Below are 23720 nucleotides of genomic sequence, written 5' to 3' on the forward strand. Positions count from 1 at the left end.
AATGCTTTAAGCATTTCTTTTTTTTTTTTTTGACAGAGTCTGGCTCTGTTGCCCAGGCTGGAGTGCAGTGGCACAATCTCAGCTCAGTGCAAGCTCCGCCTCCCGGGTTCATGCCATTCTCCTGCCTCAGCCTCCCAAGTAGCTGGGACTATAGGCGCCCGCCACAACGCCCAGCTAATTTTTTGTATTTTTAGTAAAGATGAGGCTTCACTGTGTTAGCCAGGATGGTCTCGATCACCTGACCTCGTGATCCGCCCACCTCGGCCTCCCAAAGTGCTGGGATTACAGGCATGAGCCACTGCACCCAGCCTGCTTTAAGCAGTTCAAAAGAGATGTTAGCATTCTGAATTTAAAAGTGTTGAATTCTCTTAAAATCTGAAGTACTCACAATTTTTACCATAGTAATCCAAACCAGAGGACACAGAATCTAGATAATTCTCAACTCTGCCACTACCTCTGAATTTTAAGTGGAATATTATTAGTGATGCATTTTTTACTGTAGTTTCTATCAATATAATTTTCACAATTGGCTGGGCGCAGTGGCTTACACCTGTAATACCAGCACTTTGGGAGGCCGAGGTGGGTGGATCACAGGATCAGGAGATCAAGACCATCCTAGCTAACACAGTGAAACCTCGTCCTACTAAAAATACAAAAAAAATTAGCCAGGCATGGTGGCGGGTACCTGTAGTCCTAGCTACTTGGGAGGCTGAGGCAGGAGAATGGCGTGAACCTGGGAGGCGGAGCTTGCAGTGAGCCAAGATCTCGCCACACTGCACTCCAGCCTGGGCAACAGAGCGAGACTCCATCTCAAAAAAATAAATAAATAAAATTTCACAATCAACTAATTTCTATAAAAATTCCATTGAGAGCTAACTAGATTGATAACCGAGTAAAACAGATAGCATACATTCAAGTGAAACTGATAGGCTATACAGTTGCAAAGACAGTAGTTAACACTCTGAACATGGAAAGTTGATGTTTAACACCAAGGAATGAAGTAAGTGATAATAAAAATGCTATGTCTTGCAGATCTGCTCTTCTGTGACTCAACTAAAAAATATTGAACTAAACTTAATTCCTTATTCTCTCTGCAATGGTATTCATTAGACACAGCTCAGGGCATAGTTCATCTACAATGTTGCAGTTAATTTCACTTCATTCCCAAACCATGAAATAAATTCCCAAACTCGGTCTGCTACCTTGCAAATGTTAATTTGGAACAATGCACTGTGCCGATCCATCACTGTTATTTTTTAAAAAAACTTAAAATCTGTGATATGGATAACTAGGATTCGTATAAATTTAACTGTTTAAGTAATATCTTTATGTTATTATCAGATTGTCAGTCAGCTGATTCACTGGGGTGGTAGCAAGGTCTTTGAATGTAAGAACACAGAACACCTTTGCATTAAGAATGAATCTTAGGCCAGGTGTGGTGGCTCACACCTGTAATCCCAGCACTTTGGGAGGCCGAGGCGGGTGGATCACAAGGTCACGAGATCGAGACCATCCTGGCTAACACGGTGAAACCCCGTCTCTACTAAAAATACAAAAAAATTAGCTGGGCGTGGTGGTGGGTGCCTGTAGTCCCAGCTGCTGGGGAGACTGAAGCAGGAGAATGGCGTGAACCTGGGAGGCGGAGCTTGCAGTGAGCCGAGATCCCGTCTCTGTACTCCAGCCTGGGCGACTGAGCGAGACTCCGTCTCACAAAAAAAAAAAAAAAAAAAAAAAGAAAAAAAATGCATCTTATCAGCTAGAGAAGTTGATTTCTCAATTTAATGAATTGTATTGGGAGATAATTAGCAACGTCTTGAGAGAGGAAGGGAAGTCTATTACCAGTCAAGCAGTGTTAATAATGAACAGCATTTATCCAGTATTTTCTTGTTCTTTTTTTTTTTTTTTTTTCTTTTTTTTTTTTTCTTTTATTATTATTATTATTATTATCATTATTATACTTTAGGTTTTATGGTACATGTGCGCAATGTGCAGGTAAGTTACATATGTATACATGTGCCATGCTGGTGCGCTGCACCTACCAACTTGTCATCTAGCATTAGGTATATCTCCCAATGCTATCCCTCCCCACTCCCCCCACCCCACAACAGTCCCCGAAGTGTGATGTTCCCCTTCCTGTGTCCATGTGTTCTCATTGTTCAGTTCCCACCTATGAGTGAGAATATGCGGTGTTTGGTTTTTTGTTCTTGCGATAGTTTACTGAGAATGATGATTTCCAGTTTCATCCATGTCCCTACAAAGGACGTGAACTCATCATTTTTTATGGCTGCATAGTATTCCATGGTGTATATGTGCCACATTTTCTTAATCCAGTCTATCATTGTTGGACATTTGGGTTGGTTCCAAGTCTTTGCTATTGTGAATAATGCGGCAATAAACATACGTGTGCATGTGTCTTTATAGCAGCATGATTTATAGTCCTTTGGGTATATACCCAGTAATGGGATGGCTGGGTCAAATGGAATTTCTAGTTCTAGATCCCTGAGGAATCGCCACACTGACTTCCACAAGGGTTGAACTAGTTTACAGTCCCACCAACAGTGTAAAAGTGTTCCTATTTCTCCACATCCTCTCCAGCACCTGTTGTTTCCTGACTTTTGAATGATTGCCATTCTAACTGGTGTGAGATGGTATCTCATTGTGGTTTTGATTTGCATTTCTCTGATGGCCAGTGATGGTGAGCATTTTTTCATGTGTTTTTTGGCTGCATAAATGTCTTCTTTTGAGAAGTGTCTGTTCATGTCCTTCGCCCACTTTTTGATGGGGTTCCCAAAGGAACGCAGTTCCTCACCAGCAACAGAACAAAGCTGGACGGAGAATGACTTTGACGAGCTGAGAGAAGAAGGCTTCAGACGATCAAATTACTCCGAGCTACGGGAGGATATTCAAACCAAAGGCAAAGAAGTTGAAAACTTTGAAAAAAATTTAGAAGAATGTATAACTAGAATAACCAATACAGAGAAGTGCTTAAAGGAGCTGATGGAGCTGAAAACCAAGGCTCGAGAACTACGTGAAGAATGCAGAAGCCTCAGGAGCCGATGTGATCAAATGGAAGAAAGGGTATCAGCCCTGGAAGATGAAATGAATGAAATGAAGCGAGAAGGGAAGTTTAGAGAAAAAAGAATAAAAAGAAACGAGCAAAGCCTCCAAGAAATGTGGGACTATGTGAAAAGACCAAATCTACGTCTGATTGGTGTACCTGAAAGTGACGGGGAGAATGGAAACAAGTTGGAAAACACTCTGCAGGATATTATCCAGGAGAACTTCCCCAATCTAGCAAGGCAGGCCAACATTCAGATTCAGGAAATACAGAGAACGCCACAAAGATACTCCTCGAGAAGAGCAACTCCAAGACACATAATTGTCAGATTCACCAAAGTTGAAATGAAGGAAAAAATGTTAAGGGCAGCCAGAGAGAAAGGTCGGGTTACCATCAAAGGGAAGCCCATCAGACTAACAGCGGATCTCTCGGCAGAAACCCTACAAGCCAGAAGAGAGTGGGGGCCAATATTCAACATTCTTAAAGAAAAGAATTTTCAACCCAGAATTTCATATCCTGCCAAACTAAGCTTCATAAGTGAAGGAGAAATAAAATACTTTACAGACAAGCAAATGCTGAGAGATTTTGTCACCACCAGGCCTGCCCTAAAAGAGCTCCTGAAGGAAGCGCTAAACATGGAAAGGCACAACCGGTACCAGCCACTGCAAAATCATACCGAAATGTAAAGACCATCGAGACTAGGAAGAGACTGCATCAACTAACGAGAAAAATATCCAGCTAACATCATAATGACAGGATCAGATTCACACATAACAATATTAACTTTAAATGTAAATGGACTAAATGCTCCAATTAAAAGACACAGACTGGCAAATTGGATAAAGACTCAAGACCCATCAGTGTGCTGTATTTTCTTGTTCTAAATACTGTGCTTTGTATGGATTAGTCCTCACAGGCCCGTGGCAGAGGAATATTAGATGTTCGTTTTGTTGTGGAGGAAACTAGGTCATAGATGATCCAAAGCTAGAGAGGTGGTATGTGGCAGAAATAGAATTCAGACCCAGGCTGTCTGACCCCAAAGCCTTTTTGTTATGTACTGATGAACCATGGAGCGTTTTCCAGTAAGGGCTGCTTTATTTCCAAGTAGGGGAATATACATCAACCTACATAAGGGCAGAAAGTCGGGCTGGGTTTTATTGAAAACTGAAATAGGAAACCGGAAAGCCACTAGGAGCCAAAATATCTTTCTTCATTATCTGCTATCTCTCTCCAGCTCTTTCTTCTTTCTTGCTTTCCTTCAGTTGGTTTTCTATGCTTTCAAATTTCTACATTGTCCAACATGAGTTAACAAAAGTCTGTGTATGTCTTCATTAAGATTTTCAAGAGATATAACCCTGGTTGATTCAGCTCATCACTCATATGCTGCTGGATAAACAATGACTTGTCTGGTTAAGATGTTCAGTCTTGGTCCCCAAATGGGAGAGGGTAAGAGGCACATAGACTAGAGCTACAGCTGCCATGGACCAGGCTAAGGATGGAGACTCTGCAGACATAGTACCATCTCCTTCTCCTCAGGCCACTGGCCTATGCAAGCATCCATACTTCAGTCAGCTCCTGGATGCCTTGGTTCTCTGCAGGTTAAAGGCCACCTTCATAAACTGATTGAGGTCCAGAGCCAAGGAAGAAGCTACCTAATGCTTCAGGTCACTTCTCTGTGTATGATGGGGGCTTAGTAAAAATTAATGCTGCCAGGAACTACAGTCATTTTTATTTCATCTTAGCAAGAGAGAACTCATGCCTCTGTTTGGTTCTTTAATGGGTGAGGGATTTGGGCCTAGAAAATGAAGGGAAATTGAGAAGAATACTCTTAAACCTCCCAGCAAGAGAAGAAATGTCTTGCTGGGATCATACCTATTCCAAAAGATCCAAGTATTGCAGCGAGTTCTCTTCCTCTCTTACTCCATCTCCTGTTCTTCACTGAGGGAAGCGGGACCATATTGATTTTCCTGTTGAGACAATATCCCCTAGGATATAAGCAGAACCCTCAGGAGGAACTCATACTTTTCCCTTTGTCTTTGGCCTTCTTTAGAGTAGCCTTTTTTATGTAACAAGATTTCCCTGCAATTTAGACCACCATTGCCTTAACGTGTGAGCCTAAAAGCTGCTATTTATTTTTCTAAGCATCAGGGTGAAATAATTCCTGTGTAGTTTATATTTCCCCAAGCACTACATTATTGTGTTATACTATTGAAAATTAGCCTCTATATCTTTATTATGGCATATGACCTTGCTGGCAGAAAAAAACACTGATGACATTATAGATCCTTAATTATATAGATCCTTAATTAATCCTCATAGAATCTTTATTCATAGTTGAGTGAAATGAAAATGGAACTACTTTGCCACCTCTGGTTAGATCTCTTAAGTTGACTTTGGAATTTGTTGGCTTGGCCTCTGAAGAACAAAGAATTGGGAAAGTTTGACCTTGCCTGCGATTAACTTTCTCAGTGCATGGAATTTAGAGCTAGACTGGGCTTCTTTCTGCAGTCTCTTTAGTCAATCCACAGGCCAGTGGAAGCACTAGTTTTTCAAGGAAAAGCCAACTCTTGACATAGCAAGAATCAGAGCTAGAATCCTAGGAAGCATGCTTGGCTGTACACGATCCCTCTAATTTCAAAGCAAAGCAATGTAAGGAGACAGCTTGGTAGTTGTTTTATTTTCTCGAGTGGACTTATGTTGTCAGTGGCAGAAATCCATGAACCATGAAGATAAAATAATGCTAACCAGAGTGCTAAGTAAAGAAAACAAAGATGGCTCCACAATTAGTAGCATTATATATGTTAGTGCTAAGTAACAACAGATGTGTCTGCAGGGAGAGAAGCATTCCTTGCAATCCATCAGAAACCAAAGTTCTCTGACACCACAAGCTATCATGATTATCTTAGGCTTGGGGGATGATGGCTGAGTCCACTGGGTTGGCAAAGTAGGGATGCTGTTGAGGGTGTTCCAACCCACCTGTGTCATCCTTCCCGCGTTGCACACTTGTGCTGAGTTAACAGGGCGATGTGCTCTGTAAAATCCGGTTCTGTAAAGACATGCACTAGCCATGAGTCATTAGCAAGCATGCGAAGCTAATTGGCAAAATACTCATAAAAGATTTTGAAGGTGGGTTAATTACAATTCATTACACAGTAAACTGTCCCCAGGCTATTGTTAAAAAGTGCAGGAGTTTCAGGGCCCATTATTTTATGATTCATTTTGCCATGTTGTGAAAAACAGACTCTAAATCAAACTACATTTATTATAGGTCAGACCACAAAATCTTTATTGGTTTTTCCAACATTCCACCCTTGTTATATGAATTCATATGGACTGCACATTTCTGTCAATTGGCAAGAAAGCATGAAATAAAATTTATGATATTTTCTTACCTTATCCTCAGTGTAGCCTTAAAAATCACAAGATCTAATTGCTTCCCCTACTTTCCCAAGTTCATGCAAGAAATAAGTATTTCAAAATCAACTCCAAAGTTCTAATGATTGAAAGCAACTAAAGCATAATGAAATCTGTCTTCTAAAGTAAGCATCTTAAAGAAAAACTCAAAGCAACATCCACTTGAAATGTGTTGAAGCTTTTTTCTCACTCTACCCAGTAAAATAACTAGAATGTACTTTACATTTGGAGGATAATTTGAAGTTCATTGGCTCTATAACACAAATCTTGTTCTTCTCATCTCTACCTTTGAAAACATCTTTCTTTCTTTCTTTTTTTTTTTTTGAACCAAACCAAACCCTCAACATTTATTTCTTGAAAAAACAAAAAACAAAAAAAATAAAAAAAACCTCTGGTACAGTTGTGTGCCTCCTGTTATTACCATAGGCAGATTTGGTCAGAATCATGTAAGGCCTCATAAGTAGTCATTCTGTACCATTACATGTAATTGTTTGTTGATTAATGCTTTCAATTATGTTGATTTTCACTATGTGACCCAAACCACCTTGACATAGCCAGCCTGGTATACTCATTACTGGGGATGAGCAAGGAACAAAATGCTAGGTTCACTTCCAGCCTCCAAGAGTTCAGCAGCTCATTTGAACCTTATCTGAACTATCAAAAGTTTTGACTCTGCAGAAACCTGTGTTTGGGGAAGGGGCAGGAGTGTGTGGCTCAAGAAAGGCTTTAGGATGAAGTGGGGGTTGCGGGGGGAGATGTTGGAAATTGTGCAAAAACTGGTTTCCTTGTGAGTGATCAGGTACTTCCTGATTCTGGCTGGGCCAGAAATACCACAAAAGCCTTTCTTGAAATTTCCGAGATCTTTGGAAGGTCTTCCTCCAAGCAGCTTGCCACTTCTGCATGCCTGGGTTTTGGCTAGGGCTGGAGACTAAAGTATGTGCAAGAGGAAACCGTTTAATAGAAAGTTACCTGTATACTTAAGAATTGTCAAAAGAGTTTTACCTCTACTAGAATAAAGCCTGAATGGTTTGATCAGTGTCAATGATCTTAACCACTCCCATTCCTCATAGAAAGATGACGCTGAAAGATAACATTGGAAATTGCTAATGCAACCCACTTATTTTATAGGGGCAGTCAGGATAACCATAGAAACTATTGACTGGGTCTATACACGTGGACCAGAGTGAGAACTAAAGAGCCAGTAGAGGAATAAAAGAGGAAGAAAGGGGAACCAAGCTGTTTCAAAAGCCTGAGTTCTGTCTTTACTCTGCCATATTAGTGGTGTGATCTTGGGCAAGTCACTCCAATTCTCTGATCCTCTCTGGATCATTTCAACCACAAATTACTAAATTAAATGTTGTTGTGGGATGAAAGTACTAAGAAAGGGTGATTTGGAAGCCAGACCAAGCTGGATGAAAAGAGTGTCAAATTGGGAAGAGAAAGAATGGCAGCTAGGAAAGGCTGGTGAGATGGAGAGAAAACATTGAGTGGAAACAAAAGAAATTTGATGGGAAATGACTATTTTGCATTGAGTAACAACAGACAATCATAACATAACTTGAGGAGAAAGTAAAGTTGTTTGATGCAATTTTAAAAGACGTCAAAATAGCCGTAAGTTTTATGAAAAAAAAACGAATATTCCAAAGAGGCAAGCATGAAAGGAAGAAGTGTCCAAAAAAGGGAGACCCTGGGTCGGGCGCGGTGGTTCACGCCTGTAATCCCAGCACTTTGGGAGGCCGAGGTGGGCAGATCATGAGGTCAGGAGATCGAGACCATCCTGGCCAACATGGTGAGACCCCATCTCTACTAAAAATACAAAAAATTAGCCGGGTGTGGTGGTGGACGCCTGTAGTCCCAGCTACTTGGGAGGCTGAGGCAGGAGAATGGTGTGAACCCAGGAGGCGGAGCTTACAGTGAGCCGAGATTGCACCACTGCACTCCAGACTGGGCGAGAGAGCGAGACTCCATCCCAAAAAAAAAAAAAAGGGAGACCCTAAGACAAATTAGTTTCCTAAATCATGCTTCATGGGACTAAGGGCTAGAGCACAGAATACCCCACTACTTCTTCCTCAACCAGAGCAGTTGCCAGTTTATCTCTTCCAAGCAAGCTTTTGTTAAGAACGTTTTCTGAAGCTAAGGAAAAAAATTTCTAATTGCTAACCTTGCAAGAAATCAAAAAAATGAGTGGTACTTTAATGAGTTCATTTATTGTGACACCTTTAACAGATAAAACTACAGGCCCTTGAGTGAATGAAGATCTGAAGTGGCTGTTCTGTGTGAAATACACGTGGATTTTGCAATGTGGCTGTTCTAATTGGCAGGTAACTTCAACATTAGAAATCTCCAAGCTGGGCTCTCTGAGGGGAGCGGGACTAGCTCTCTTATAGGCACCAACATTGCAGTTTGGATTATGGTTTTTTGACGAAGGGTATTCAGTGTGTCAGAGGGAAGTCCAGGGCCAGGGTCAGCCATCTTTCCTTCTGCCCGCAGTAATGTTGACCTCTAGAGGAATTGATGACGGTGGAAGAGTTGGGGAAAGGAAACGGTGGTCAGTAGCTCCAGAGTATAAACATTGGGAACAGCTTTGAGAAGAATGCTCAGGAAAATAGAAACAACTAACCAGCAACTAAACAACTAAATTGCCTGACAGGGAATCATGGAAGCTAATCAATGCAAAATTGGTGGTCAGGTAGGGGTGGGCAATGTTGACATTGAAGTCTTGTGGACAGGCTTCCTGTGTTGATTTAGTAACCACACAATGGGTAAGGGAGAGGGGATCTCTGATCATAGCACCACTAATACTAGGATGCTTCTCTTTGACAGGCATAGAGTATTTTTTTTCTTTTAAGCATTAAGTAAGTGAGAAGATCACCTTCCTTTCTTTCTCTTTTGCCCTAAGGGCCTGCCCATTTCCAGCTGCATAATTACCTCCTTCATAAGCCTTTACTCTGAGGCATGAAGGCTCTAGCCAGTACCCTGACTAACTCCCTGCTGGGGATGCCTCCGCTGAATAGAGCAGAGAGACCTGCTGATTTCAGAGCCAAGCGCAGAAAGCAGCTGGCTCTCAATTTGTTGTTTAAGAGAGCCAAGCAGAACAGAGCTGACAATTGCCTGGCCAGTGGGAGCCTCAGCCAGGCACCTGTCAAATCCTGCTTTGCTGGGTTTTCCTTCACCCTGCTCTGCAGTGCGCTTTTCCGAGACTGGCGGTCCACACCCCACAGGCTTTCTCCCTCCACAGCCAACCAGCTGCCAGCACCCCTGTAAATTCTTTCTCCAGCTAATATTTTGATCCCTAAGCAAGTTTCTCTCTCTTTTACTGGCAGGAAAAAAAAATGCCAAAAAGGGAAAATGATGATGTCTCTATTTTCTTCTGATAGCAGGCTACCAAACACTCCCAGCATATCCATTCTTTGGCTTTGGGAAAGAGGGAAGGCAAAGTGGTCTTGACGGTGTGTGTGCAAGGAGAGAGATTCGAATGTGTATATTTACCTGTCATTTGGGTCTTGAGAATGTTGAAGTTTGCATATGGAAAAACTGGCCCTTTCTCTTCTCAGTTCTGAGTTTTAGAGTTAGTAAACTATGTAAATTATTTTATTTCTCTGTGCTCTGCATCTAGGCTGATGTCCTGGAGAGAGGGCTTTGAAAAACTGACCCTGAAGCTATTGGCATTAACTGAAATTGATGTTTCACAGGACTGGGATAAAGAGGGTTATCAGTAGCTCAGGCCTGGCCTGCCTTGAGGACCACTGCCCACTGGATTGACCTATTGGCTTAGGGCATAGGCACTGGCTTAGGAATTAAAAGTACTAAGTTCCAGACAAACTCTGTTTGCGAAATCACTTAGGCCTCCAGCAAGCTTTAGCTTTTCCAAAGTTTTAGTGCTCTCATTTGTAGAATGAGAGGGTCAGTTAGACATCACCTCCAAAATGTTATGAGTTTCATGAATCTGGCTGCACTTACTTTGTGGAGCCATCAGCCCTAACCTGAAGCCTGGGAAACAAGTAAACTTTTTCAAGTTTCTTGGAAGTTGCTTTCTCAAGTTACTTCCTTTCTTCACACAAGAAATGAAAGGGAAACACTGCTGCAAAGAGCCCTGGAAACAGGTCCTGATTTTAGAAGACAGCCTTGAGATGACAGGGGCATGGATGTCCTGCACATTCCTTCAGCATAACCGCAGAAAGCCTGCATATATTTTTCGTTGTTTGTAATTGCAAACTTTTCTAAAAATCTACTCTTTAGAAATGATTGCCTTTCTCTGAGGATCAGATCACAGTCCAGCCAATTCTCAGAGAAAATTAAACAAAGAATACTGAGCCTGGAATCTGTGATTAGGATGCCTGGCGAAGTAAAAATGACCGTGTACTTTCCCAAATGGGTCAGCTATGGCCCCAGATATCCAAACAGGATGGCACATGAATCATGCCGGCTTGATGGGCTCTCTCAGGCTGGATTTACAGCTGGATTTAGGGCTAAATGTTGGAGGTAAATCTAAAGGAGCAGAAAGGGGCTGGGGAGGGAATGGGAAATCAAGGGAGTTTCCATCAAAGCTTTTCAGAAGCAGAAATCCATTCTACCTTTGTCGATGACTGTGGTTTGCTAGGATCAAGATCAAAGGAATCACCGTGGGCAGAGCCATGACAAATATGAGGCTCAGTCTGGTGCAACCTAGCATTAGCCCCTCTCTTAGGCTGCCGTCTAGACTGGAAGTGGGTGCTCATACCAGACCGGGCTGAGTGTGTAGTCAGAGTACTGTTTCATGACGGGGCAAAGGACTTATAAAGCCTATCTTGATCTCCCCAGGGAAGCCCACAGCCAGGGGCAGTGAGGCACAAAGTAGCTGTTTCTCTGATTATGTCCATGGGAAAACAGGGGACATGGAATGACCATGAAGCCAGGTGGTTGACAGGGACAAGGAACTCATTTTGGCAAAATCCAACTGGCTTGTTTTGTGTATCTTTCCCTCTCCTCCCTGATTGCTTTAGAAGGCTGCTCTAAAAGTTTACTAAAAAGTTGTTCATTTGCAGGCCTAAGACACTTGATGTTTGAACTAGTAGGTCTTCTCATCCACACTTTACAGACCGAAAAACTGAGGCACCGAGGGGTTAAATTAGGTCACCCAGCTGTGGGTGGAGGATCCGGGAATGAATTAGGACAGATTCATTCCACAGCCCATCTCATAACCACTGAGCTAACTACTCTAAAGGATATTGGTAAATTTGAATCTTATTTACTGGAAAAGCCCCTCTTGTAGAGCTGGTGCATCACAGATACCAAATAGATCTGGTTCTTACTTGCATTCCTTCATTTATAAGACTCACAGTATATCTATTAAGTTACAAAGCTAAAGATTAAAGAATTTGGTGCTGAGAACATGAATGTAAACTCATCATTTGTTGCTAAATGTATTGGGGTTAGTCAACTTGGGTTAGTGATCACAAAGAGGAACTTTTAGGAGGCCCATGGCTAACTTTAGAAATGCATGGTTTTTGCCAAAAGCAAAGTCATCTTGAACATGTTTATCTAATATTCCTTATTGTTTTCATAAACACTTAGGGCACAAAGGAAACCCAAGCTCACCATGCCCAGAAAATCTTCAATCTTTCTCTCCCCATTGAGGCTCTCCTCCCGGGACTGGAGATGGTAGGACAGGAAGCTAGCATTCTATCTGAAAAATGGAATCTACCTAGTGCTGACTCATTTCCTTGCAAAATGTTGTGTGTGAGCTCTTTGATGGCCCCAGAATCTTGGGAGTCCTTTTGGATGAATTTTATAAGCTGTTCCTTGATATAGATACTGCATGCTTAGACGCTACAGGTTGCCAAGATAACTCAACACCAAAAGACTTAAGGTAAATGAAATCTCCCAGTCCCAAGGATTAGGGATGAGTTTTGGCTGCTTGTGTTTTCTCACACAAATGCCTCATATGGCAGCAGAGCAGGCAAGCACCCTCCACTGAATTGGATTATCTTGATGTTTAAGTTTTGCAAATGTATCATTCTCAACTGACCATGTGAATTGAAGAAGGTTGCTGAAATTTTCCTGGCCTCTAAGCCATGGGCAAATAGAGTGAATCCTATTGATTAAACCCAAAGCTTCCTCCCGTGGAAAATCCTATTTAAGTAGAAGGATTATTACTATTGCCCATTAAAAAATAATCACCATATTGGGGCGGGTGCGGTGGCTCATGCCTGTAATCCCAGCACTTTGGGAGGCCGAGGTGGCAGATCACCTGAGGTTGGGAGTTTGAGACCAGCCTGACCAACCTGGAGAAACCCCATCTCTACTAAAAATATAAAATTAGTGGGCATGGTGGTGCATGCTTGTAATCTCAGCTACTCGGGAGGCTGAGGCAGGAGAATTGCTTGAACCCAGGAGGCGGAGGTTGCGGTGAGCCAAGATGGCACCACTGCATTCCAGCCTGGGCAACAACAGTGAAACTCCAACTCAGAAAATAATAATAATAATAATAATCACTATATTGTACCTTCCTTATTTGAAAGGGAGCCAGAAACTAAACAGTAAAGTGTGGTGAGGGGGTTGATGTTCACTAGGGTGTCTCCCATAGTACAAGTTTATGATTCCATAGTTCCTGCTTCTGGTGCTTCCCTCCACTCTCCTTGACAGGTTTTAAACTAGATAGCAAGATTTTAGGTGCTCCACTGCATAATAAAAGTATATTGGAATACCATGTGGATTTGAGCACTGGCTTCTTGGCAGGAAGAAGAAAACCCTCATGAAGGGTCAGAAGTGGACGCCATACCTGGTATAGGTCTTGTTAACTGAACATTACTCTATTAGGTTCTCTTAATTATTTGAAAAGTCCTCTTCCTCCTTGCTCCAGGTTCCCTCCCTTTAGGTTGAACTTTCCATGAATTTTACAATCCATATCATTTTCTATCTAAATGATTAAAGCAAGAGCTGGCACCCTCTCAGGACCAGCCTGCTAAGTATTCATTTATTCACCGTAATTTAAGGCTTTCTCTGCCAGGAGTAATAACCCTCCTCCTCCTTCAGGCCATTCTGGATGCAGAATCTGAATGTCAGCCTGGGGCGAGGAAAGGAAGGACAGAAAGGACAGAGAAGAATATAATTGTCCATAGGTTTCCATAGGTTTGTTAATATTTTTCTTTGGTGGATTTTGACACTGGGGAAAGGTGCATTAACCTTCAGACTACTCTTTAGGGAAGGTAATCCTGGAAAAATAAAGAGGAGTTTTGTGATTTTGGAGCATTTCTGCCTTACAAAATAGAGAGAGAGTTTCATAAAATAATAACGAAAATCAGAAGCAACCTGAGGAAAAAACCTAGAAAGAAACAAAATGCCAGGAACAAAGACAAAGGAGCTGTTCTTCTCTTGTTTTAGGTTCCTTCTTTCTGGTCTTTATGTATGTATGTATGTATGTATGTATGTATTTATTTATTTATTTGGAGATGCAGTCTCGCTCTGTCACCCAGGTTGGAGTACAGTTGCATGATCTCAGCTCACTGCAACCTCCGCCTCCTGGGTTCCAGCAATTCTCGTGCCTCAGCCTCCCCAGTAGCTGAGATTACAGGTGCATGCTGCCACACCTGGCTATTTTTTTGTATTTTAATAGGGATAGTGTTTTGCTGTGTTGCCCAGGCTGGTCTTGAACTCCTGAGCTCAGGCAATCTGCCCACTTCGGCCTCCCAAAGTGCTGGGATTACAGGCATGAGCTACCATGCCCAGCCTCTTTCTCTTCTCTTTATCACCAGCATTCATTGAATAAATGAATATGTGGATAAAAAACCAGTGATTGAGTACATTTTTGAATGAATAAATGAATGAATCATAGGTCAGTGTTCCTCAAATTCGTTCATTTTCAGAATCAAACAGAAGCCCTTTTTATAATACAGATCCCTCATCTACCCCTTCCCTTTCCATCCCAGAGTTTCCAATTCATTAGGTCACTAATGGAGCCCAGGGATCTGTATTTTCAATTGCTTCCCAGGCAATTCCAATGATCAGCCAGGTTTCAAAACCCTAGGCCTACAGCACAAATGATAAATGATAGCATTTAGGTTCTGTCTCTCATTTTTCCTGCTATTGGCCTCACACTGAATTTAGTTGCAGATTGATATTAATCAGTTGTTTTTTCTTCCTCCATCTGACTAGCTGATTGCCCTGCCTGTCATCCTTATGAACTGCAAATGAAATATGGTGACATTTCTCCAGAACTTATGTCTTAGAAACTTTCCAATTAAAATAATCATCAGGACTGGGTGCAGTGGCTCACGCCTGTAATCCCAGCACTTTGGGAGGCTGAGGTGACTGGATCATGAAGTCAGGAGATTAAGACCATCCTGGCCGACATGGTGAAACTCCATCTCTACTAAAAGTACAAAAATTAGCCTGGCATGGCAGTACATGCCTGTAGTCCCAGCTACTCAGGAGGCTGAGGCAGGAAAATTGCTTGAACCTGGGAGGCGGAGGTTGTGGTGCCACTTCACTCCAGCCTGGGCAATGAAGCAAGACTCCATCTCAAAAAATAAATAAATAAATAAATAAATAAATAATGATCATCAGATTTTCCATCCTGTTCTATCTCAACTCTTGTGGAATTATCCATTCATGCAAAAACCAACAGGTTCCTTGCTTTGTTTGCTTGTTTTTGGTTAGAAAAGAGTTTGCTTCCGAAATCCATTGGTTTTAAAAATGCCTCATCATCATCTCCCTGCTTACTCATGTATATTTATCCTACAAATCTGTATTGAGTATCTCTAGTGTCCTGGGAACACTGTGGATACAAAGATGAAAGATATCACCATTTTCCTTAGGGAACCTGCAGACCAGTTGTAAGCTAGATGCAAAAATGATTATTTTACACTCCAGATATGGTGGAGGGATGCATAGGTTAGGAAAGTTGGGGTATATATTGGGTTAGGAGGAGGATAAGTCTTGAAGAAGAAAGTGAAAGCTGAGATTTAGATGATGAAGGGAACTGAGGTATTATGCCTGCAGCCGAAACCTGAAACTTTGGAGAACTAAAGGCAAAGCTGTGTGTGTGATGGAAGGGATGGTGGTGGGAAATGAGATTAGATATGTAGACAGGGACCACGTTAAGAATAACTTCCTAAAATATTGAGTTTTAGTCTGAAGGCATGGGAATCACATATGGGACTTGAGCATGGGGTGGACACAAACAAAATAAAAAACCCGTATATTTAAGGAAAGGCACTCATCATGATGGGGTTTGCCTGACTTTAAATTTGCCATATTTGAGACAGTGATAAGGACCTGAATGAAGTTTCAGTCAGAGGATTTAAAGAGCAAAACAGAAGAAAAAACAGAAGCAGGAGAATTAATTGCTTGACCACCTAGAGAATGATGATGTGATTATGGAAGCAATTGTTTGACTGATTTTTATTCATTTTTCCTGTGAAATTCAAAGAAAATGCTGACAGCATCATAATGTGACAATCCAAATCCAAGCACTTCAGCAAGTGGGGATTTATTTATTTTTTTCTTCTTATCAAGGTTGAAAGATCTTCTAAGCACACATGAAAGAAACAGCAGGGCCAAGACTACTTTGAACTTACTGCATACGATTCCTTTCATATAAGATGTGCTTGACAAACATTAATTAAGTCTCCCAGCACCTCTTTGAAGTAATGTAGGAAATATGTAGAGGTGGGTAAACTGAGGCCCCAGGAACTAGAAGGAGAGCCTGAGGACACACCAGGGCAGGTGCAGCATTTGAAAAGACCCTCACAGGAGGCCCCTCTTTCTCTGATGAGGCCAGATGTAGGTGCTTGTTTCCAAGCAGAGGTCTTCCAACAAGTTCTCTCAACCAGGCAGGGTGAGGCAGACTGGTTATTTACTCCAATGGCCATACTCTCTGACCTAAAACTTTGGAGAACTAAAGGCTCCTCAGACCTGGCAGCCTTGACCCTCATAGCACACCCTATCTACCTGTAATCCAGATCCACCATCTCCTTCCTGAAATTGACAGCTGTGTTGCATCTCTCCTAATGCTTGTTTCGTCCTTATAACTGGCTACTGGCTGAGACTACTTGATTCAATGGCTAAAAGAAGTACCCTGAGTCACTTTGGTGCCTGAGTTTCTGCTTTTTTTTTTTTTTTTTTTTTGCTTTTTCATTTTTGGAGATTAGCCTCACTGGTTTAGCATGAAAGATGTTTATTACGGGCAAATAGAGAAGTTGAGTTGTGATACAGGCCCCTTGGCAGCTTCGGCCAAACTCACAGGGGGCTCTAAAGCTGAAATAGCCCTTCAAAATTGTCCCGAATTGGTTACTTCCATGTTGATTAATCATTGGATGTGGCTCTTCTGGGAAGGGCAGAGGCTGAATCAATTCCTGAAAAAGGTGAATGGCTGAAGACTGTGCCCAGGCCACATTAGGAAACACATCTTCTGCTTGCTAAACTAGGTGCATCCAAAAAGATGGACCTTGATCAGTTTTATCAGCTACCCAAATATCAATTCATTCTACACATTCAACTGGTCTTCTAACCTATATATATATATATATATGTACACACACACACATATATATATACATATATACATATATATATATGATGCTGGAAATGATATTAAACACTAAAGCAATAAAATACAAAGTCTCTGCACTCAGGAAACTTAGTCTAGTGAGAGAGATACTAAATAAATAGATAAACCTAGAAACATAATTAGTTCAGAAATGGCTAAATGCTTTAGGCAATAAAAGAATCAGAGAGGAAATACAAAATAAACATGCACATGTGTTACTGAAGAGAAAAATATGGGAAACACTACCATTTACTGTTATTCCCATCTAGTGAAATAAAAAGTCTTTGATGATCCAACAAGGTATGCAGATCACTAGTAATTTAGAAGGTTAGAAAACTAAGAGTTATGATTGAAACTTACAGTAAATAAGTGAAAACATTTTTATATTGCAATTTTTTTGGCAAAAAGAACAAAATAATTAAAATAATTAGAGAAAAATAACATTTTTAGAAAGGAAGATTTAGAATTAGTAAAATCATAAACAAGTATTCTGTACAACACATCTGTAACAACAAATGAATATTTTTGTCATCTACTGACTCTTTTTATTTCTAATGTATTCTTCTAAATCCACTGTCCTTTTTTTTCTTAGCAAGCTTTTTTGGCAATATTTCTTAAAGAAATCTTTGACTATAAACATGTTCAGTTGCTTTACCAAAAGTAATAATTTCTTGCAAATCCTGTTCCTGTTAAAATTTCTAAGGAAGCCATTCAAAGATGAGTGACATCTAGATATTTTGTTCATTAGTTTGGTTAACCATTGATTTTCTATTTTATTTACTACATTTTCCTTTTTCTCTATGATTTAGCTCTCCAAAATATTTGGTCGGTTTATATGAAAGGGGCTATATCATAAATGCTTTTAAGGTCTATATGATTTATACATACAGCTCTCATGATTCATTTCTCAAATAGCCATGTTTGTGGATTTTTTTAAATTAAATTCTTGATTTATGTGAAATAGATAAATACACGGATCATTCAGAACAAGGGTGTCTGTGTCTGGGGGTGGGGAGGGGAAGGGCGGGAGGGATTTGGATGCATGAATAACTCCCTATTGGTCCTAATGGGATTTGCACAAGGAAGACTCCTGTATTCCAAGATACAATCTTCCTTCATTCTGACATGTGGTTAGCTATGTTATTGATATCATAACTTTAATTTCCGAGCCATGTTAAATCGATAGATGTTTTAGATGTCCCCCTTAAGGAATGAAACATAAAAGAATATGCCTTTTTTCTTCTACCTCTCCCCATGTTGTATTTGGCAAATTACTTTGACATTCTAAAATATCTTATCTACTTCTGTCTTTAAATCGCTTAGGGCTGCATGCTGGTCTTTCCCCGTGTTGTAAACAATCCCCTATGTTTAATCAGAATTTACCATCATCATAGAAGAAAATATAACCAAGAATGTGTCTTACAATGGGAGCATTTTATAAAAGACGATACTTAAACAGCGTTTCCTGTAATAGCAATAAAACATTTTCAAACTCACTCTCAGCTGAGGAAGGGAACTTTTACCCTGCCCAGAACTAGAGTTGTGTGAGAAAGTGTATGTGTGCATGTTTCAAATAACCAAACTAATAAGTCTTATTTCTCTCCTTATTATAATCAGGGGAACAACCATTCTAATAAAATTGTGTTCAACAGTCCCTCTATAAACTCACTCCCTCATCCTAGCTCCACCTGGTATAATATAAAATCTAATATACTTTGGAGGCATTTTTAATAAAACTTTTTCAGATGACTCTATGCGGCAACACAATTCATTTATAGTTTCCTATTAGTTCACCTTTATAGAGGTTTTAGTCTTTCCTATCTCATGGGGTAAGTCACTTTTTTTCACAGCCACCGTGTAGTTCTATTGATCTAATCTTTTTAAAAAGTTTTAAATATAAGAACAAGGTTGGGATAGGAGGAGAAATTAGCTGACTCATACCACTGTGATGTTAAGGTTGATATTTTATATGGATTTTACATTACACTGATATCTTTTATTATAAGGCTCTGTATGAACTATGCTATTTATGAAGGTAGCGAAAATGGAAGGAGATACTTCATGATTTATTTTTATTAAAATAGCTGCAAGATCATTCTGTGTTATTCTCAGGGTCAAAATAGTGTTATTCATTCTAAGTGACTTCTTATGAAGGTAATATGATTCAAGGATGGTGATAATTTGGAATGACTTCATGGCAAAAAGACGTAGTGAAGCCTCCTGTGAGCATGGAAGAAGGGAGTATTCAAATGAAGAAGGGTCACTTTTAACCAATGGCTGAAATCTGGCTGTCAGCATTTTGAAGTCCACACCTGTATTTGCATGAAGGTACCACTGGATTGTTGGACTATGGTGGTGCTTAGTATCCTTTTCTTAACATTCTGCTCCTTGGGCCTGTGCCCTTGTAGATGATAGTCGGCAAAGTGTAAAGTTGAGAAGAAACTCACTGCATATTGAAGAATCTCCCAAAATCTATGGAATTAAAGCATCAGATACCTCTGCAAGACTGGTTATGCAGTTTGTGAGGCTCAGTGCAAAATAAAAGAGCAGCCCTTTTATTTTAAAATAATTAAGAATTTAAAGATGGTGGCAGTAGAGCATTAAACCAAGTATGGGGACCTTCTAAGTGCAGAACCTTATGTGACTGTTCAGGTTGCACACCCAGGAAGCTTGCCTGCCTTCAGACACCTCTGGATGTGAAGGCTAAAGTAAGGCTAAAAACGAAATTCTACTTAAGTAGTGAGACATCAGATTGCCATTTCTGCTCTACACAGATGGGCTGGGGTCTCCTACCAGCAGAAGGCTGAAGTTGCGCATTCAGGGTATGGCCTTGGATATTCTACTATTTGCTGCATATAAATTCATTTCTCTGAGCCCAAGGATCATTATTTCTAAAATAATAGTTTAAAGCAGATCTTCCAGATGCTTGAAAACTGAATTTAATATTCTTCTTTTTTTTGAGATGGAGTCTCACTCTGTCGCCCAGGCTGGAGTGCAGTGGCTCGATCTCGGCTCACTGCAAGCTCTGCCTCCCGGATTCACGCCATTCTCCTGCCTCAGCCACCCGGGTAGCTGGGACTACAGGTGCCTGCCACCACACCTGGCTAATTTTTTTGTATTTTAGTAGAGACGGGGTTTCACCATGTTAACCAGGATGATCTCAATCTCCTGGCCTCATGATCTGCCCACCTTGGCCTCCCAAAGTGCTGGGATTACAGGTGTGAGCCACCGCACCTGACCTTACTATTCTTAAAAATGTTCAAAAGCAAGACAAAAACTTTCAAAAGCAACCCTTGGGGGGTTTAAGGTGGCTTCCTGAAAAAGTTGGGGTATAAAGAGGCATAAGTGATCAATATTTTTCTCTAGTGATGGCTATGATTTCTCTCAAAAGGTAGCAGTGTATTGAAGTAGAACATGGAAGTTATGAAAACTCTGAGATGAGGCAGATCTGAAATGAACCCATGCTCTGTCCCTTACAAGCTGTGTCACAGAACTTATTGTACAATGTGGTCAGTAATAGTACTTACATTAACGAGTTGTTGATATATAAGATAATACATGAATGATACTTCTTTGGATGACTGGCACATAGTAAGCATTCAATAAATGGATGTGGATGAAGGTGAAGAAGGAGAAGAGGAGGAGGAGAAGAAACAGGAGGAGGAGGAAGAGAAGGAAGAATACGATAATGATAGTGGTGGTGGTGAAAATGGAAGCCGTGGTTATTAAGAAAGCGGGAGCTGAACTGGAACCAGTCTGTGCTAGAATCTTCTTATCATCACTACTTGTAAGACCCTGGACAAGCAACAACCTCTTGGTGGGTTCCTGTATCAGTAAACTATCACTGAGTAACAAACCACCTCAAAACTCAGTGACTTAAAATGACTATTATTTATTCTTGTTCATGTGACTACACAAGAGGCAGCTAGTCAGCTGGGCACCTAGGCTTCAAGTTGCAGATCTAGCTGGCCTGGGTTCTAGGCTGGCAGCTGGGCTCAGGTCTACTTTCCATGTCTGCTATCCCCATTGGATCTGCAGTCTGACTGGAGCATATTCTCATGGCAATGGTGGAAGCACTAGAGAAAAACTCCCTGTGCAAATCCATGTCAAGGTTTGTCTGACATATGGCTATGAATATCCCATTGACCAAAACAACTCACACAGCTGAGACTCAAGACAATGAACAGGGAAGCATGCTTTACATCTACTGGGAAGAACCCCTGTGGCCAAGGGGTGGATACAGACTGGGAAAAGAACTGGGGCAATGAGTTTCTTTACATGGAATATGGTACTAACAAAGTGACTTCACTCATAGACCTGTTTTGAGCACTAAATAAGATAATCCATGTAAAGCATTTAGCACAGTGTAGGCACATAATTAGCACTTAATAAATGTCACCTATGTTAGTAATGATGATTCTGATCATTCTATGACCTTAATATAATGAAAGATTTTACACAAGAAAGGCATGTGTAGTCAGGGGAAGTTGGAAAATGTTGGAATAAGTTTAGTGGTGAAACTTTTAGCCAGGCCTTAGAAAAAATGGGCAGAATTTTCGTGAAAAGAAGGAGGGAGAGGGTGTTACTGAATGACAAAGAACAAAAACAAAAAGCCTAGAGGCAAAATAACGTGGATCCAAAACACGGATTGTATTTGGAGTTTTAGGTGAATTAACCACCCTTTATTTCCATCACTTTTCTTTTAAAATCCTTGAGGCAAATTGTCATTCCCAATCCTGCTGTTTGTTTGGAAAGAGAACAGAGAGTACATATATAATAAACCAGCTGTAAACCTGTGTTCTCAGCTTGGAACTTCCTCCAGCACTTCCCCTCCCTGGGCAGGTGCTGCTTCCCACGGGTCTCCTTCCATCCTGAATGGAAAGCTTGTCTGCAGTAATCCAAGGATGCCAGGAATTAGGAAAGACGCCTTGAGGGCTCAATCCTGCCTTATAGCCATGAAGAATGACTATTGCTTATGTGCAAGACTCCAGGAAGAGCCCTGAGTCTCCATGAATTCTTTTATTCTCCCTGAGCAGTAGGGATTTGAAGCAGAGGACCCGGTTAGCAATGAATATTGTGAGCGCTTGTGTCCAAGCCTCCTGCATATGCCACACTCAACTTTCCCGGCCCCACCCTTGTGGCAGCCTGCTGCCTTGCTTGCACCCTGGTGTGCTGGTTAACCAACAGGGGCAGGGAGCCTGCTGCTAACACAGCCCAAGTTGTCCAGACCTGTTAGCATCCCCCTCAATAGACACAGCCTGAAAAAAGGTGAGGGGCTTTCCTCCCCTCCTAGGAAACATATGTGTACTCTGAGGGTGTGCTTTTGAAGACAAATCTTTAGAGAAATCATACATACAATAAAATCAAGCTTGGAATTCTTCCAGCTTTAACATCCTACATCTCCCTTTTCATCTCACCTCACCCTACCCAAGGAAGCATGGTTTGAAACCTCTTCAAATGCTTTCGGCTTTCAACTCCAGCTTTCAAATGGATTTTGATAAATCATTGTTCAAAACCATTTTACCTGGTTATTTCTGTCTGTATCGATGTTTTTCAGAGTGGTTGTGTCGTTACACACATTAAGGGATGCAAGTTAAAGGAGATGGTGATGGATGTCCAGTTGTGTAACAAATATTCAGTGTTGAACATGCTGTAGTGTGTCCCTCAGATCTCCCCTTTAGGACTGAGGCACTCTTTCCCCCAGTGGCTGGGACTGTTGGCAGCTAACACCTCTCAGCCTTGTATCTCTCTGATCACTGTTCTTAGGTAGAGAGAATGCTCATCCCCAAAGTTATGCTCTTTTCTTGGGAACAGTCTTCTCCATGACTGGTGGGTAAAAGGGAAAATACCATGCCTCAAATTGGGACAACTTAAAAGGGCTGTCCCAGCTTCAGAGCTGTCTTGGGGTTAGTTGAGGCTTTCGTTGTAACCCAGTCCTCTTTTTAGTCCTATTATCCTCATTCAACCATGTGTGTTGATCCTGGGAACACTTTGCAGTAACTTCTTCTTTTTTTTTTTTTTTTGAGATGGAATCATACTCTGTTGTCAGGCTGGAGTGCAGTGGCGCAATCTCAGCTCACTGCAACCTCTGCCTCCCAGGTTCAAGTGATTCTCCTTCCTCAGCCTCCCGAGTAGATGGGATTACAGGCACATGCCACCATGTCCAGCTACTTTTTGTATTTTTAGTAGAAACGAGGTTTCATCATGTTGGCCAGGATGGTCTCAATCTCTTGACCTCATTATCTGCCCACCTTAGCCTCCCAAAGTGCTGGGATTACAGGCATGAGCCACTGCGCCCAGCCTGCAGTAACTTCTTTACACAGATATCTGCCTTAAAGTCATTTTCCTTAGAACTCTGATCTAGGACATCTGCTATGGGCCAGGCAAGACTCTCAGCACTTTTCATACCTTAGCCCATTTAATACTCACAACTGCCATCCTTAAGAATTAAGGAAACCAAAGTTGGGGCAGGCTAACTAACTTGCCCGAGCTTCCTCTTAGTAAGTGGCAAAAATGTCTGCCTTTCTCCAAATTCCATAATCTGTATGCTGCCTCACCGCTTTAAAAATAGCAAAGGCAGCTTAAGGTATGCAAAAATGTGGACCATTTGTTGAACAAATGAATGAATAAATGAGATGTCAAAGCAAACGGGAAGGTGGTCAAATGTACAGTAAAATGATCTTTCTGTGGGAATGTCAGGGATGAGTATCAGGGAATCTA

The 23720-nt window shown here is 41.2% G+C and overlaps 2 long non-coding RNA genes across 2 annotated transcripts in view; both read left to right on the plus strand.

The window, feature by feature from the left end:
* LOC134760790 (uncharacterized) overlaps positions 1–14973 on the plus strand; it is a 52598-nt gene extending 37625 nt beyond the window's left edge. The window contains exons 2-4 of the long non-coding RNA XR_010138768.1: positions 8699–8793; positions 12026–12320; positions 14606–14973. This is a non-coding gene — a long non-coding RNA (uncharacterized LOC134760790). The remainder of the gene's footprint in view (positions 1–8698; positions 8794–12025; positions 12321–14605) is intronic.
* LOC134760791 (uncharacterized) overlaps positions 1–23720 on the plus strand; it is a 134622-nt gene that overhangs the window by 51737 nt on the left and 59165 nt on the right. The gene's annotated exons all lie outside the window — the stretch shown is intronic.

Source organism: Pongo abelii, chromosome 21, assembly GCF_028885655.2.
Source record: "Pongo abelii isolate AG06213 chromosome 21, NHGRI_mPonAbe1-v2.0_pri, whole genome shotgun sequence".
Lineage (NCBI taxonomy): Eukaryota > Metazoa > Chordata > Mammalia > Primates > Hominidae > Pongo > Pongo abelii.